The sequence below is a fragment of the Trachypithecus francoisi genome, unplaced genomic scaffold, assembly GCF_009764315.1.
Source record: "Trachypithecus francoisi isolate TF-2019V2 unplaced genomic scaffold, Tfra_2.0 Lachesis_group19, whole genome shotgun sequence".
Classification (NCBI taxonomy): Eukaryota; Metazoa; Chordata; class Mammalia; order Primates; family Cercopithecidae; genus Trachypithecus; species Trachypithecus francoisi.
Genome location: NW_022681464.1, coordinates 17,445,865 through 17,465,174, shown reverse-complemented (window position 1 = coordinate 17,465,174; position 19,310 = coordinate 17,445,865).

Below are 19,310 nucleotides of genomic sequence, written 5' to 3'. Positions count from 1 at the left end.
ACTGACAGAAAGCTAAGTTCAACCATGAGAAATGCACACACACACACAATTGTGCAAAACCATTTTAGGCAAAAGTCTAATGAATTTCCTAAAAGACATGTACAAACCACTTACCTAGGAGTCTGTAACACCCAGTTCAAAAATTTTCAGTTTGTTAAAACTCTTCGGGGTTGCAATCTAGAAGGCTTTGGATCTTCCATTCAGTATCACTTTCAGTTTGACTACAACTGGTTGCCCACACTTATCTTTCACTAAGCCCCATCATGAGCCTTCTTTTGTCAGGAAGACAGCTAAGTTTGCCCTGGCACACTGGCTCATTTTCACATGTATAACTTGTTCACACTCTCCTTCATTGATGCAATCACATGCATTTATGGTGGCTCAACAAGGTAGCTGGCCTTGGGATACGTCAACGAATGAAATAGAATGAAAGTCCTGTCCTCATAGAGATTATACTCTTCTCTACAGGAATAATCTCTTCTTCTTACCCTTCCCTGTTCTACCACATTATCACACCAAAGTAGTGTCCCGCCTCCTTTGTGAGACTGAAATTTCTTTCCTCTGAAAGGTTGCATTTTAAAAGATGTGGATTACATGTTTAATCTCCAAGAAGCAATGCTTCCATTGTGTGTGAGCTTACCTGTGTATAGATGGTCGTCACACCCGCTTAGCATGATGCACCCCTTTAAATTGTTATGATGTGGCCAGGTTTCTTTGCTCTTTCTACAATACCTATTTGGTATTCAAGACATTTTGATGGACTGATTATCATATACACTTTCCTTTCTTATAATAGCCATCAGAGAAATAGTCTTAAGGAGATATCTTGCATTTGTGTGGCATTTTAACCTTTGTATTAACATATATTATCATAGTACATTCTCAGGATAATATCTTCATTTAAAAGGTAAGTAGGAAAAGGGATATTATTCCAATTTTAAGTACAAGAGAGCTGAAGAAAATTCGATGACTTGCTCAAAGTCACAGAGCAAATTAGTCCCCAAACTAAGAGTAGATTTGAGATCTCTTGGGTCCTATCTTATGTTTAGTCCTTCCACTTTTCATGGAGATACAGTATCATGAAACAACCCTCAAGGAAGTGCAATCAATACTTTTGATAGCAAAGAACATGCCATGTAAGAAGTTTCATTGCTCGTGAGGGAGTAGGAGACATACAACTGCAAATAAAATCTGCAGGTCATGCTAAGACTCACATTGAGTTCAGCATCCTCCTCCACCAAATGGAAGCAATGGCTTATTATGACACACTCCTTTCTTCTCTCTCAGATCATACATTCGTGTCTCTAGAGGTCAATTCCATTCCTACTGCCCATAGTTACAGATCCTATCCTTATGGAAGAGAAGTTTGCTACATCATCTTGAGCAAGAAAATAATCTTACCTGTGACTTCAAATTACCTAAAGGTAAAATGTGGATAATAACCCTTGCCCTAATAGGCTCATGAAATAATGGGGTTATAACAAGAATCTGCAATGTAATATTTGTTATCACAAAGTTAAAACGAAAGTGATACCCCAAGACTCAGTCCCAACAAGGAGTATTTTCCAATTACTAATGCAGACATGGGTTTTTTTTTCCTTCTCTAGACTCCGAGTACATAACATTGACTCCATTGAGGTAGCTCTTATGGATAACCTGGTACATTTTGTACATTTTCCTATTTTCCTCTTTTATGGTAATTCATGTAGTCATTCACTGTTTTCAAAGATTTTGCTTCTAGATTATCTCACTATGTACTAAAATAACACTTATGAATGTTTGTCCAGCTGGTTACTTTAAGTTCCATCCCTCAGGGTCAGTGGTGACCTGGCTATCAGTTGCTACAGATCCGTCCAGTTCCTGTCCTGGATCTGCCCAGTTAGTTGGTAAAGATTCAGGACAGGAACCCTAGACCTTCACATCGTAGGTATTGATCTCTTCCCAGGGCAGCGCTTCATTCTTATGGGATGAGCACACCAATGGGAGTCTTTGTCTTTCCACCACACAGAGCCTTGCTGACAAGGAGGACCACCAAAAACACTTGATTGAATGAATTTTCTACTCCCGATTGTATTATTTATCACTTGATAAAGTAAAATAAGGGCTTTAATGCCTTTTGTTTATTTTCCATCCACTTATTTTCTGCTTTACCTAAGTACAAAGTTTAACACAGGGGAAAATGTGACATTTAGGTAATGAACATAATAAAAACTTTTCACATATGACTACTTCATCATTATACCAGCTTCAAACTAAAATTTTCTATACCCAAAAGGGACGAAATATGTGATTGTAAAGGTTATTATTTCTATTTAAAGTGTGGATGTGTTTAAGCAGCGATAACAGTTTTCTTTAATGTGTTGAGAAGAGGGGTAGCTTGGAGACCTGGAGGCTGTCTCTCAGCTTTATAACTGAGAAGCTGTGTGGCATTTGTCAAATCAATTAACCTCTCTGTGTCTGAGAGTTTCTATGTTTTGAAGAGGCTAAAATAATGCTTGTTTTCTATAGCTGTCTATACCCACAAATTGAAAGACATGTCTTAGGGGAGGGAAGGCAATTATTTAGATGATTCAGGCCAAAATCAATCCTGCCATGAAAGAAGAAAAAAATGTGCATTTGGGCCTCAGCTGTCCAGATTGCTTGTCGACATCAATCAAATTCACAGAATAAATGGTTCAACCCTTTGCTTCCTTTTGCTTGTGCTTCAAAAGGACCTTTGGGGGCATATTAGCTTGTTAAGACCAATGAGTAAATCATTAATGGCTTCAGGCCACTTTGCATACATCCAAGAATAGTTGAAACTCAAGGAAGCTCTGGATTTCTGGAATGTCAGGGTTTCAAAAGATGTTCATCTCCCAATGTCACCTTCAAAATTAGCATCAAAAGAGAAGGGGAGAGAAAAAGTAATCTAGATTTGGTTTTGTGTCCAGTGTCTGCCGGACATTATGCTTGGCACTTCATTCATCATCTTACTTCAGTTGATACTCACAAACAACAGTATGAGGTTGGGAGTGACAGAAGAGGAAATTGAGGCTGAAAAAGAGTAAGGATTACACAATTAATAGCTGGCAATCTGGAGCACAGAACCTGATTCCAAGTCCATGAGCTAACCATTGTATTACACTTGCTCCCAGCTCATGCCTGGTGTGATTCAATAAAATTCAACCATCATCACCGGGCCCCTGCAAAGCACCAGATATGATGCCAGGAGCTGAGCACAGTAAGATGAATAAGCATGGTCCTGCTGTCATGGGCTGTGTCCTGCACAATGAGAGAGTGGCACATAAACCCCATAGTGACGCTGTATGAGCCACCTGCATGGGTGTACAAAGGAGGAGCAGAACCACAGGACCCTAGAAGTCCCTTTAAAAGACATTTTGGGAAGTTGTAAGCTACAAAAAAAAAAAAAAAAAATCTCCCCGGGTCCAGAATCTATTCTTCTCTGTATTTGAGCAAAGGTCAAGGGGAGAAACAAGTCTAGGTGGGTTCACAGTGCAGAGCAGGGAGAACCTGGCATGTAACCATGGATGCTGGGATTTGAATCCCAGCTGCATCTTTTACCATGTGTTTCACACGGCACAAGCTGCTTAAATTTTGAGCCTCAGAGCCTGTCTTGATAAAAGGGCTATGAAAATGGCTGCTTCGTAAGACTACTGTGACTCAGAAATAATGAAAGGAGAATACCTAGTATAGTGCTAGGCAGTGTCAATGATTTCAAAAAATGTCACCATTATTAGTCTAATGTTTTGTCTTAAAAAGAAATGTATGTGATTGAAAGCTTAAAAATAGTCCATAAGGTATATTTGTAGAATAGATATTGAAGAATAGATTCTTTGTTAGCATTGTTTTTCAATTACATCATTCATGAATGAATCCACCAAAAATGTATATATTTTAATTAACTATTGTAGGTGAATTACTGTAATTGACACATTGATTATGCATTACCTGCCAAAAAGATTCTGACATTGTAAACCATTTCTGGTTTAGCCCTGGTCACTCCTGCCAAAAGTGAACTTATGGTGTTGCCATGTCACCTCAATTGCCTTCTAAACTCTTACAGACCAACGGCCCTCCTTTTCGTTATTCCGTATTTTCTATGCCTGTAAGCCCCACTCCACATCCCTGGAACATAAAGCAGCCTTAAGAAATAGTGCTCACTAATTGTCTTTTATGAACCACTGATGTCTGTGATTTTCATCTAAACAAGGCTGCTCAGAGTGCCAAAGAAAAGCAGAGCCTTTTCTTCACAGACCAGTGTCTTCAGGGTGGGAACTGGACCATTTAAAACTCCAGCCAATGACCAAAATACAGTAAGCGCTTCATGTATTATTAATGGAATGGAACTCATTTTGAGGAAAAGAGGAATAGAATCAGCTCCATCAAGAGTGTATTTGCATGTTCCACAAAAGCATTGTATAAACTCGATGAAGATCCTGAATAGAGCACACTAGGGATGGTTCTATTCTATACCTTTGCTTTAATGTTCATGCTGGTGATAGAGTATAGAGGTTGAGAAGATGTACATATGTATCAGATTCTCCTAAGGATTATTAACCAGTTACCAGTAGGTTCAGAGGTAGCATGTAATTATACCAGCTAACCCGAGTATAGACTGTTGATATGCCCAAAACACTTGGCTTAACTAGCAAACTGACCATTCGGATAACTTGACCCTATGAGAATCCAGTCAATGGGAAGCAAGGTTAGAGGTGTCCTGGAAGCGTAGATTAAATAAGACCCCTGGCACAGAAAATGGACTGGCTGCACATCATAAAGTAAACCATTACTTAGTCTCCGCCAGGATAAATATAATATTCTGAGTGATCTGTTAAGAGAATGCAAACACAAAGAATTTTACCGAACAATGATAAAACTTGGATACAAGTGAAGAAATACCGATTGGTGATATAGAGCTAGTCAGGGAGGTAAAAGGGGTTTGAAAAGGCCTCCTCTGCAGTCATATTAAAAACTAGGGTGGTGACAAGGCCCTTAGATTAGAGGCATACTCCCCAAACACCCCAGGATGAGGACTGCAATCAAAGGAGACAGATACTTAATATGCAATATTGCAACCAGAAAGAGGCTAATGAGATTCTAGGCTGCTTGTCCACAGGGCTAGCCCTCTGTGTCACCAGGCAGGGAGGCTGCTGTCCCTCTTATAACCATTCTTCCAAAACTGCATGTGTGACAGGACATCTGATTCTCAGTGGCTTAATAATGACACTGTCTACTTAGTCTAGCCAGGCTGCAGCAGGGGAACAGGGTGCTGATAAACTGGCTGGAGGGAGATATGTGTTGGAAGGCTGCAGAGTTTGTGCATGGGACAGACAGCCTTGGTTAACAGAGGCATGGTGAGGAGGAAGAGCTGCCCATACATGGCTCTTCAGGATAAACCTGCGTTCTTGGGTTTGAACTGATGAGGGTGAGGTTGATATCTAAATTGTACCATGAAGATATTGTTCAGGTTTCAGGAAACCTAAAATAAGAGCAAAATATAGGAGATCTTGTCCTCCCTTCCTTACTGGCAAAGTAAATTTGTTTAGCATTTGGCTTCATATTTTACCAAAAACAAAAAAGAACCAATTAACAAAACAACAGATGAATAGCCATCTACTTCTATCTAGATGACGATTGGAGTTCAAGGCTTGGCAGGACTAAGAGATAGTGTTGATGATTTCAGTGTATATACTTAATTGAGTCTTTATTGGAAACTGTTTCTTAGGCTGGAGTTTTCTACCATCCCTGTGACCCCTCCCTACTTTCAGTGTCTTCCATCTTTCAGTTAGAAAGGAGATGGCTAAATGCTCTCTGATAGTTTCTGTCTGTGCTACCCAAACACTTCGTGTCTCTGATGATTTCCAGTTATTTATTTGCAGGGAGAAGTCTTAGTCATGTTGTTCTTTAAGCTGAATTGTAGCTTTGAGAAACAATGATGTCAGATTTTATTTTTCTCTACAAAGTGGCATCTCCAGAGACTAGCATTCCCCACATAGCTTCCAACAAACATGAATGTGTTTCATTAGTGTTATTTGAAGTATGAACAACGTATTCAGAATTTCTTGGTCACGTATTTTAGCAAATAAGTTTAGTCCCCAAGCATTTCATTTATTTTTTGTGTTACTTGTATTATTTAATTATTGTTATATTTTCTTACCTGTCCCTTTCCCTGTATTTGAAATCTATTTCCTCCCTAATTTTCAGATCTCATCTGTTCCTCAGCTCTCAAATTACCCTGCTAATTTATAAAATATCTTTGTTTCCACACAGAACTATGAAGTGGCCTATAAAGAAACATTAAGAGTATATTCTCTTTCTCTGTAGGCTACTGGGAATTGGCAACTCTAGAGGCCATGGGATTTTAAAGAGTGTTCTGTTTACTTGAGCTATTTTTATTTTATTTTGTACAGACATTATTGTGTCAAATGGGAAAAAGAACTAGCTTAAATTAATCTTCTGAGACTTTGATTATTGGTAATAATAGCTTATAAAAAGATTACTTTCCATTAGATGCCATTTTGAACAGATTTGTAGTTTTTTCTGTGACTGTAATAGCTTGGTGAAAGAGAAGGTCAAACTTAAGAAATATAGAAGCAGCAGCTTAGTCATAACATGGGATACAATATGGTGGTAAACAAATGTACTTTGCAAACAATTTTTAGAAAACTGATAATTCTGTCTAGAAAGATCAATATTTTACCTATATTTCCTTTCTGCTTTCATCTCTGAGGCGATTTCCCTTATATTTTGTTGTTTATTGACTATACACTTACAATCAGGATTATTTGAGGACATTGCAGCTGGAACTTATGAATCTTCTTCAGTGTCCATTATTTATAATCAAGGAAGCAGTCATTCTTCAGTGGGGGCCAATGTGGCAGGTGTTGGGAGCAAGTCCCCCAAAATCTGGCCATAAACTGGCCATAAGCAAAATCTCTGCAGCACTGTAACATGTTCATAGTGGCCCTAATGCCCACACTGGAAGGTTGTGGGTTTATAGGAATGTGGGCAAGGAACATCTGGCCCACTCAAGGCGAAAAACCGCTTAAAAGCATTCTTAGGTCACAAACAATAGCATGAGAGATCTGTACCTTAAGGACGTGTTCCTGCTGCAGTTAACTAGCCCAACCTATTCCTTTAATTAGGCCCATCCCCCCTCAATTCCCATAAGGGATACTTTTAGTTAATTTAATATCTATATAAACAATGCTAATGACTGGTTTGTTGTTAATAAATATGTGAGTAAATCTCTGTTTGGGGCTCTCAGCTCTGAAGGCTGTGAGACCCCTGATTTCCCACTTCACACCTCTATATTTCTGTGTATGTCTTTAATGCCTGTAGTGTCACTGGGTTAGGGTCTCCCTGACTGAGCTGGTCTCGGCAGGCAGGGGTAACAGTTACTTCACTCCATGTGAGTATCATGGACTGTTCTTTCCTGGCCAATGTACTCACAAATCATGTGACTGTGGTCCCTGAGGGTATGAGCCAACCAGGGACAGATGTATCAGTATAAATACCTTACTTCTACAAGTAAGTTTGATAGAACTGTGGCATCAAAAAGAGTCAATTTTACTGTAATAAATTATACTTTAAATTGTTAAAAGTATGTATGTTTATCTTCCTAACAAATGTTATTAGAAGATCTACTATTTGCCAAGAACAGGGTTCAACTACCGGGGAAGAGTTACCAGCCTTGCTTTTCTGCTTTTACAGTTTATTCCTAACAGCTAGGATTCTCTGAAAATAGCTGTTGATACAGTGATAGAAATAATATTACTGTCAAATATTCACCAGATTTAACTTAGTACCACAATGTTGTAGGTGTAGCTTAAATCTCACCTCTACCAATAAGCCTTTCCTGAATGATATGGTTTGACTGTCCCCACCAAAATCTCGTTTTGAATTCCCATGTGTTGTGGGAGGTAATTGAATCACAGAGGCAAGTCTTTTGTGTGCTGTTCTTGTGATAATGAATAAGTCTCATGAGATCTGATGGTTATAAAAAGGGGAGTTTCCCTGCACAAGGTCTCTCTTTTGCCTGCTGCCATCCACGTAAGATGTGACTCACTCCTCCTTGCCGTCTGCCATGATTGTGAGGCCTCCTCAGCCACGTGGAACTGTAAGTCCATTAAACCTCTTTCTTTTGTAAATTGCCCAGTCTCAGGTATGTCTTTATCAGCAGTGTGAAAACAGACTAATACACTGACCAAACTTTTAAAGCAATTTTTCAAAGAGGATGAGATGGTTTTTATTTGGGCAGCATCTCCTGGCTAGAAGGAGAATTTTTCACATGTTATTATAAGTGCTCAGTGTCAATTTATTCTCTCTACTTTTCAAATACAAAAAGAAAGGCTCCAAAAGGCTAAGTAGCTTATTCCTCTACACACAGCTAGTTACCCAAAGTTAGAATAAACCAATCCCTGAGTTGCTAACTCCATGCCCTTTCTACCAAGGCCCTCCCCTTAACCTGACCTAATCTGAGGCATTTGAGGGCAGTGATGTGTCTTTTCCTCTCACAAGAGGACTTCCATGTTTGGAGAACCTTAGAGTAGCTGTTACCTTCCCACTTCTAGTGCAATCTGAATATAAAATGATACCACTAGGCCCAAGGAAGGGTAGAAGGACTGAATGTGGGTGTCTCTGCACAATAGATATTTGAAAACAAGTGTCTCCATAGACTTACCTCAATTTTCACTTAGCTCTTGGTCAATTTCTTCAAATCTAGCTTTCTCTCTGGATATCCTTTACATAGAACAAAATATGAATGAATATATGTGTGTATATATGTGTATATACACATAGTCTTATAATATGAATATATATGTGTGTATAGTATATATATATGTATATTCATATTCTAAGTCCATCTTCTGGAATTCTTCTGGTTTACTCAAATACTCATAACCCTCATTAACTAAAATCCTTCCTCTGAGAAATTACTTCTCAGAAATGTGATGTATTTCTGTTCCTTCTCAGACTTCCATTTATCTTTTAAGCATTCATTTTCACTATTTATTTAACACACAAATTGTGTCATCTTTAATATCAGGGAGTATGTATATTACTTCCATAATTATATAATTATAGTTTGCATTCAAGTATTTTTGATGCTTTATGTCTCACATAACTTCCCCTTTTGTATAATTCTGTGAAGCCTAATGCTGAATATTTGTTTTTAAAGAACTTTCTGTTCCACCCATAAACAACTATGTTCTGAACATGTGTTTTCTTGTTTGTAAAGCCTACTGAGTCCCACTGGGTGGGTCATAAGGACTGTGCACACTGGTTTGTTTGCTAACATGTCTAGAGTCAGATATTAATCCATTGATTCCACAGATTCATGTGGAGCTCCAAGTTTGTCAAGACACCCCTGTGCTGGGCCCTGCTGTTACGAAACATTCAATCCTGACCAAAGATAAAAAGTCACTTATGAATACTTGGAACAAGCTTTGCCCAAATGATGTACAATTTTTCTCACAGAAATTTCCACCTCCACATGAAGTCTTTGTATGTACAAAGACTGGCAAATGTAGTATTTAAATGGCCATATCCATTTCTATTTCTTTTCTTAAATGTATGCTTTAAAAGTAACTTAAAGTGTGCTGAAATAATGATGAAATCAAGGGCAAAAACATATAATTTTTTTTTTTTTCATTTTAAAAGCACCGGGTGTCCTCTGCTCTCCTCTATCAACCCAGTTTCATTCCAAACAACATAGTCAGATTGTCTTTAAATATAAATGCTCTCATCCCTAAGGAACAGAGAGCTAGAGGAAGGCAGCAGAAGGGAACGTGTGCTGAGAAAGGCATTGGTGCCCTAAGGGACAATTTTTATCTCAGGAGAACTGACCTTTCAGAGAAAGCAAATTAAATTATCTTTCTCATCCTTTACTTTTGCTGTGACATCATTAAAATGCACATTACATACCAACACTCATTGTTTTGTATTCATAACCTTAAACTAAAATTAATCAGTTGTCACAGGGACTTAACACATTTGTTAATGGTGCCTAGCCAAAAATCTGTATTGTTACAAGAAAAGCAGCTTTATGTGTACACCCTTGAGAAAAACAACAGAGGAGAATTAACTGGTGGACACTGAACGTCACTGTCTCTTGTTCAGAAAATAAGAGTCCTCATTCTCTTCTCTGGTTATTGAATTAGTGCTCCTGCTTTGATGTTTGACATGAAGTTTAGTACCTTGAGAGCAAGAAATGCTTTTGTCGCTTATTTTTTTTTTTTTGTCTTTTTTTTTTTTTTTTCCTTTTTGTGGAGAACGGGGTCTCACTGTATTACCCAGGCAGGTCTCGAACTCCTGGGCTCAAGCTATCCTCCCGCCTCTGCCTCCCTGAGAGCTGGGATTACAGGCGTGAGCCACCGCACCCGGCCGAAATGCTTTTGTCTAAGTCTGATTAATGTAGACTAGGTCCTACAAAGTTTAATAAATAGATGAAGTTAGCTAGTAAGTATTTATTAAGCTCCGATATGGAGCCCAGAGCCTTGTCATGGATTCATTCTTCAGCATGTATTTATTGAGAACTTAAACTGGTGAAGATGTATTTATGAGTAACCCCAAGTCATTGCTTTTGAAAAGCTCATAGTTTTGACAGGCAAAGTATGAATAAATACTTAACCTATGGCACGATGTTTTAAGTGCTCTAAAAGCAAAGCAAAGCAAAGCACTTCTCATAGAAACAAAGGAAGGACCTCTCAAGGGGGTCATCTAAACTGGATCTTACATAGCATGAGTGGGAGCTGGCCTGAGGAAGATGATGCGCTTTGCCATGCTGGGCAGAGGAGATAGCACAGACGAGGACCCGAGAGGTGTGCTGTGGTCACAGAGCATTCTGGGGACAATTCAAACCATTAGAGAGTGTTAGGGAAGAGTGTGACCTGATCTGATTTGCATTTTAGAATGCTGTCTGGCATCAATGAGAAATTTATTGAAGGAGAGCAATCTCAAAGGAAGAAAGACTAAACTAGTTCACTTTTCTTAGTGTGTCAATTCGGACAGTAGGAATGTGGCCTGTATGGAGGTAGAGAAGATGAAGGTACGAAGATGTTGTTGAACTTAGTATACCTCAGTATATGGTCTGTTAAGGAGGAAGAAGAATCAAAGTCTTTGAATGAGTGATGACATAGGAAAGGGGCTCAGGTATGAGAAAGATGTACCACCCACCCTGTAGTACTTTATATTCTGTTAAAAAAAATACAAGTTGGAAATGTACGCCTTAGTATTTTTAAGCAATTTAATGTTGTAGAAATAGCTGAACTTTGTAATTTGCTAAATATTGTGCAATATCACTTATTAGCCATGTGACTGGCAATAGTTATTTTCCATATTATGACCACTAATATACAGAAAATAGATGGCACTGAGAGATGATCTAAAAATGCAAGTATTGCTGAAAAATGAATAGTACACAATGAGAAACATAATACTAATTATATGTTAAACAGTTAAAGCAAAATGATTAATTTAAAGGCAATTTTTTTTTCTTGTATGCCTCTGAGAAAAAGAATGATTCTGTTGGTGTAATTAGGAAAGTGAGCAGACATGTATATGCTTCAGAATATCTCTGGGAAATAGATTACTCATCTCCCTAGGCCAATATTTGATCCCTATTAGTCAATAAGTTCTTTATTTTTAAAAAAATGTGAACAAGAAAAATATTTTACTAACTCAAAATGTTCATAAGATCTTAATTTTAAAAAGCAATATAGCTTTGTATTTTTAGCTTTTCACAACAGGCATAAAGAATACCCTGTATTTAGCTACATCTGCAATCATGTGTCGATAAAGAATATTATATACTTTTTTCTGAAGATACATATGAAGAGACAAATAAGATGAAAAAAGTTTCAAAACGTTAACTGCAGTTAACTGTAGGTTAAACTGCCAGTGAGTTTTGATTTTTTATACTTATTTTTTATTTTAAATATTTAACAAAGATTATGTATATTCAAGGTGTACAATATAATTTATATAAGTATACATTGTGTAATGATTACCATAATCAAGTTAATTAGCACACCTTTTACTTCAGGGTTGCCGTGTGTGTGTGTGTGTGTGTGTGTGTTGAGGGAATTTTAAATCAACTTATGTAGCAAATTTCATGTATATAATACATTTCTATCATCTATAGTCACCATGCTGTACACGATGGTGACTTGTTCATAATATAACTTGAAGGTTTTACCCTTTGACCAACATCTCCCTATATCTCCCACTGCCAGCCCCTGATGACCTCCATTCTATTCTCTGCTATCAGGTTCACAGTTTTTAGACTACACATATGATCATACAGTGTTTGTTTTTCTGGGGCTGCCTTATTTAATTCAGCATACCATCCCGGCCAGTATATCCATGTTGTCACAAATGGCAAGAGTTCCTTCTTCTGTATGTCTGAATAATATTTCATTGTTTTATACACACACACGTATATACTTTTATATATGTATATATCACATTTTCTTTATTCATCTGTCAATGAACATGTAGATTGTTTCCATATCTTGGCTATTGTGAGCAATACTACAGTGACCTCTGATACTGATTTCATTTCCTTTGAAGGAGACAACATACTGGTTTCATTTCCTTTGGATATATACCCAGGAGTGGGATTGTTAGATTGTATGGTGGTAGAATTTATTTTTTGAGGAATAGCTGTACCAATCTATATTTCCTCCAACAATGAACCAGGGTTCTCTTTTCTCCATACTTTTACCAACCTAACAGATGTCTTTTGACAATAGCTATCCTAACATGTATTAATATACTCTGGTTTCTCTTTAGATTGTATAAGTCTTTTTTACCTTTTACTAAGAGGTGTAGATGGTGGTTCATTGTGGTTTTGATTTGCATTTCTCTGATGAATAGTGACGTTGAACAACTTTTCATATACCTGTTGGCAGTTAGATGTCTTCTGGGAAAAAATGTTTATTTGGGTCTTTTGTCCCATTTTTAAATCAGGTTATTTGTTTTTTGCTAAGTAGCGTGAGTTCCTTTTATATTTTGGATATCAACCTCTTACCAGATTTATGATTTGCAAATTATTTTCTCCAGTTGTTTAGGTTGCCTTTTTACTCTTCTGATTATTTCCTATGCTGTGTAGAAGCTTTTTGGTTTTAGGTATTTGTTCTTATTGATTTTATGCTTTTGGTGTCACATCCAAAAGTAATTGCCAAGACAAGTGTAAAAAAGCTTTTTCTCCGTTTTCTTCCACAAGTTTTAGTTTTAGATCTTACATAGTTTTTAATTCACTGTAAGTTAATTTTTGTTTATGGTACAGAAGAGCCCAGTTTCTCTTTGCAGGTGTCTGGATATCCAGATTTTCCAACATTATTTGTTAAAGAGAATTTCCTTTCTCCCTTGTATATTCTTGGCACCCTTTTTAAAGATTAGTTGACCATATATGCATGGGTTTATTGCTAGGCTCTCTATTCTATTCCATTGGCTCTATGTTTCCATTTTTATGCTAGTACCATACTGCTTTGATTATTATAGCTTCATATTATAGTTTGAAATCATGGCATGTGATGCCTCCAGCTTTACTCTTCTCAAATTTCTTTGGATATTTGTTTTCTATGCGAATCTTAGATTTTTTTTCTATTTTGGTGAAATATGTCATTGGAATTTTGATAGCAATTGCTGCAAATCTGTAGATCACTCTGGGTAAGGTGGACATTTTGAAAGTATTAGTTATTTCAATGCATGAACATGACATATCTTTCAATTTATTTGTATCTTCAACAATTTATATCAGTGTCTTGTGCTATACAGATCCTTCACCTCCTTGGCTAAATCTATTCCTAAATATTTTATTATTGTTGATGCTATTGTAAATGAAATTTTAATTTTTATTCCAATAGTTCATTGTTAGGGTACAGAGGTCATATATAATGAGCCCACATTTAGCATTATACTTGATGAAAAGCTAAAAGCATTTCTTCTAAGATCAGATATAAGACATGGATGTCTACTCTTGCCATTTGTTTGACATAGCACTGAAAGTTTTAGCCTAAGCAATTAGGTAAGAAAAAGAAATAAAGAGCCTCCAAATTAGAAAGGAATAAGTTAAAATATCTCTTTTTCCAGATGATATTTTATATATTACATTCCTAAAGATTCCACCAAAAAATTATTAAAACTAATAAATGGATTTAGTAAAGTTACAGTACACAAAATGATCCTTACAAAAATTAGTTGTTTTTCCATTTACTAACAGTAAGTTATTTCTTATATCTGACTAGTCCCTCCAGCTTATGTAAACCTTTTTGCTTTTACTATATCTGCTCAGATTTCTTCTTGTTCTTCTAAATGTAGTTAGGAGGTTTATCAGTACAATTTTATACAGTATTGTTTTGTTGAGAATACGGTTATTTTCTTTGTTTTTCATAACTCTGAAGAACATGCTAGCATATTTCATTGATACTTGCATATGTTTTCTAAATATACCTCAGCTAGTCACTGCAATATACTTGGGAGAGGGGAAAGCAACAACTTATTTTTACTAATTTTTACTGAAGTTTTAATTTTTTTTTCCTCAGAGAAACAGGTATGAATTTTATTTCATGCAACATATTACTCAAGTCAATGTGAGCATCTCTAGTGAAGTCACTGCATATCCTTGGTACACAGAAATGCTTGACCCCATGTTCTAGATGAAAATCTGAGGAAAAAGGAAGAACCTGAACTGCCTACATCACATAGCTCTTAGATACCCATATTTACTTGATGAAATAATCAGAACATACCTGACCAAGGCAAATTGTTAACTTGTTTTTTTTTGTTTGTTTGTTTTTAATTCTTATCCTTCCAGCCTTTTCTTTCACGGGTGACCTTCAGTCGATGTTTTCCTATATTTTCCTATTCTGTCATGAAACTTACTCCCAGAAAGGGAGCTTGTCTAACTCAGGTATGTATTTCAGATTATGTAGTACAACTGCCTGGGGGATTTTATTTTAAACCTTTTTCATGTTTGTGAAGTGGAAGATGTTGTTCCCTAAAGGAAGGCAGGCACCAGTAACAGGCAGTGGCAGAATAGTAGAGACCTTTAAATCCTTCCCAAAAGGCACAGTCTATTCTGCCTCTATATAAGGCAACTATACATCTAAATAATGACTCAGTTCTTCCCTCAAGCTGTTGATGTTGGTGACCCACAGAGTCTGAATTTAGAATCCAGTGCCAACTGAGGCTATATCCCTCATGGTAGACAATGATAACACAACGTCTGAGTTATGTGACAAAGCCTGGACTCAGAACCTGGACTTTGGCCCACTGATTACAGAGGTGCCTTTGGTGATCTACCCTGGGCCTCCGTTTCTTCCTCTCTCTTCAGTATCACTCCTCAGTGTAAGGAGTATAGTTCCTATTTCACAGGTTTCCCATAAGGATCAAATGAGCATATGCAGGTTCCCAGCCTGCTATAATGCCCCGATTGTAGAGAATTGAAGTATCCTTCCTGTTATGCTTCTTTCTAAGTCAAAACCTCTAAGCTTTGTCTCCGTTTTCATTTAGCTCGTGTCCAGGGTTCTCAGTCTCTGAAGCATGAAACAAGACTGCAGGACGGTGGGATGTTAAAAACAAAACAAACTATCATGGGCAGCTGCAATTTATAATAACTACAATACGTTATAGCCTTTCTAGTTATCTATAGTTTATACAACTGTGATCAGCTTCTGGCTTGCCCAAAGGAAACACACTGATTCAGATACAGATGCCTTTATTTTTGAAGTATTCAGCATATGTATTTCCTATTCACATCTGTGTCTTTCCATATCTATGACCTTCAATTTCATCTGGTCTACCAGCATAGCTCTAGCCAGAGGAGCATGTGCATAGACCAATCTTCGGTCTAGATGACACATGATGAAGTGATGAACTGTGATGTATCCTATCTATGAATCTGTCTACCTTTTCACACACAGGTATATATAATATAAACGTGGCTCTACAAGTATCATCCCAGAAAGGCTAGCACAAAATCAAAATTGGGAGTCTAGTAATTGCATTCACTCAAAAATAAGAACTACCAGTTATCATAATGCTAAGTAACAGATAAGGACTTTCTTTTTAGGCCAGAAGACTCCTTGAGATGGCTTATGATAAAATAACATCAACACTAACTTCTGTTCCATGCATTATAACTATAAAATGAAATGGAAAGAAGAAAGCCACCATAAGGCTTTCATTTCAGTTATATACATGTGGGGATATTTTTGGTTCAGGATTCACAGATAAAAAGGATTTACAAGTTAATAAAATGCCTGAATTATCAAATGCAAAGTGCACATGTTTCGAAGGTAAAAACATAACAAAAAGTCCTTCTCACCCATTAGTTCTCTGCGGGGCTCAGAGTGTGTGTGTGTGTGTGTGTGTATGCTGCATGCACAAGCATGTGATTTGGGAACCCAGAGTGGCCAGCTTTTCACAACCACCATCCCGTAAACATTTGCTTTTCTAAGTCTACCCCACCTCACTGGAATACAATCATTTAAATTATTCAGCATCTAAAAGCACTATAATACACGTGGGCCCAGTTGGCAGTTATTTTATGCCTATTAGGCCCTGCAGCCCACAATAAAGAAGGAGGGAGCTGGGCTTCTGCCAGCATCACAACGACACACTGTTCACACATCAAAAGCCATACAACGGAGACAGTTGATATTTAACGGATTCCTGTTTGCATGATGCCACTTTGGTGTCTCATCTCTGAGGTTTCCTTTTGAAGGAAGAGGGAATCAAATGTGTGGAAATGTTGATAGTGAATTTCACCCTTCCTTCTCAGGAGAGCTAAAGGATATGATTCCCAAAATAAGCCCATCTGAAATTTAGATAATGTTTGACTCTTCCTACCTTTCTTGGAAAAGTTTAGCAGTGAGACCTCTGTTCAGAGATAGGGGAATATCCTCAAAGCCCCCTGCTTTATTTCTTGGAAAGGACTCTGAATACTACTCAGCCTCTGCATGCTTATGTTTAATACCTTTTTATGGAAGCAAATTTGCAATGGGTAATAACAGAATATAGTTGTTACGTGGTTTGCTAACTTTCCCTCAACCAAGGACAGATTTTCAAAATCTCACTGAGAAAAATAAAGTTTGTAAGGAGTTAGGGGAGGGAATGTGCAATCGAAGTTTATCTGAATTTCTCCTTGGGTAAAACCAGGCACACTTGAATGCCATTAGAATTTATAACCTCGGGTATGAAATACATTAATGTCCAGTGTGCACGTGTGTGTCCATAGTACGGATACAGTGAATGTTCGAGTATTTACTATCAAGTAGTCATTGATGCACTGCAGTTTATGGAGTAAAATTCATCATTCATACAAGTAATATATTTGTTCAAATTGGACAAAGTACAGAGAAGAGTCACAAAAATGATTGAGGAGCTGGAGGCCTTAACATACGAGGTGAGATTAAAAGAATGTAGTGTGTGGAGCTTCGTGAAGCTGTTGCTGAGGAGATATGGTATCACTGCCTATGCCTCAGGGCTGTAAACCCCCAAAGAGGAATTTGCAGGGCACTAAAAGGGGCATTGCAGAGAAGAAAATGAGCAGAGAGGAGTTGTCTGCATATCAGGGAAAAAAGTTTGTTGGAGTGGAAGCTATTAGGCAGCAGAATTACATCCCCAGTGAGACAGCAATGTCTGTGACCCCATTACAGAGGACATAAAGGCTGGCCAGGTGATCCAACTCCCTACTATATACTAGAAGGAGGGCCTTCTGGGCTCCTTGGAGACCTGGAATGGATGGAGGGCGGAGTGAGACTCTTTCACATCTTACCATGCATGATTCCAGTTCGGTGCTGAGATGGATGCTGAAGGCAGGATTCCCCAGCTACCTGGATCTGATGCCAAAGTTAGATTTTATAATTCTCGGATACATACTTAGGGATTCTCATCAGACTCTCTTTTCCCAAACCTTTGATATATTTAAATGAAATAAAACCCTAGGTTGCTTTGAAAACAGCATCTTTGGCGCACACTTTTATCTGGAGACATTTCTCCAAATATTTTTTAAAATGTGCATATATGTACTGTGGGGAGATGGGGAGAAAATGAACCTCATTGAACTGCAATTCATTGCAAAGTTAACTGTTTTTATGCAGCCTATGTTCTGTGTGTGCATGCCAAATCTGCAGCCATGCTAATGGAATATTAATATATTCTTACTAGGAGGACAGATCGAGGTTTAAAAGGAAACAAAAATATAATATGATATAAAGGGAAGAATAAATGAAACTAGAGCCAGTTGGATTTCGGGGTCTCAGCCACAACCCCCTGGGGGAAGGCTGGGGAAAGAGAGGCAGTGCTTTCTCTTTATCTTGCAAGCAATTACTGGCAATTTGTTCTGGCCAGTAAAACTTCTGATATTATCATGGTTGCTGAGTAATTTATCATCAAAGTTTAATGTGAAAACAGGTGACTGTGTAATCACCAATCTAGGAACAGAAATAGAATCATTATTATTTCTGCCTGAAGAGAGAGATTTTTTTTTTCTGTCAATTGACTTAACGGCCAAAAGGCTGTTCATCATATCACCATGAATTATAAAACCTCTATTAAATATTCATAAAAGTTTTGAAATGAATGTGTGATAGAGATGAAAGCTGGGCTAATTTAAATACCTACCAGACCTGTCTTAATTACAGAGGTAAAATGAGATATAAAAATTATAGCAGCAAGAAAAAAAACTTGAAACAGTTCATTCCATACATTACAGAAAACGCCTTTGCGAGCCACCATACACAAAGCCAGAGCTCTGATTTCCATCTGCCTTAAAGCAGTGCTCAAATGGAGTTGGCGATGTCTTTCTTCCACAGGAAGTAAAGGGAGGCATCCTTGGGACTTCAGGCCAAATAATTTTTGCTGTCTCTCCAAAATGTAAAAAAAAAAAAAAAAATCTCAACTGTAGAAGCACATCCATATGCACCTTCTCAAATTCAAATCCTCAGAAAAAAAATCAAGTGGGGCTGAATGGAATTCAGGATGTGACCAAAAGGGATTCAGTGAAAATTTCTTCTAATTTTTCATACTATGATTTGTGTGAATTTCATGGGCTTATAAAAATCGCACGTGGACATTTTGTTTATGTATTTAATTTTAAGCTTGGACTATCATAACCTCTTCTGCCATCTTAAGAGAAACATTCTCTAGAGGTAATAGAATAATCCTAGGATAATTTATCTGAAGCCAAGGTATACTCATGTTCCCAGCCTCAATATAAATATAATTTGCTAAGCAAAAGCCTTTCCTGTTCCTCCCCAAGTCAGGCTAATAGGAATGCAGTTATAACACTGACCTTCTAT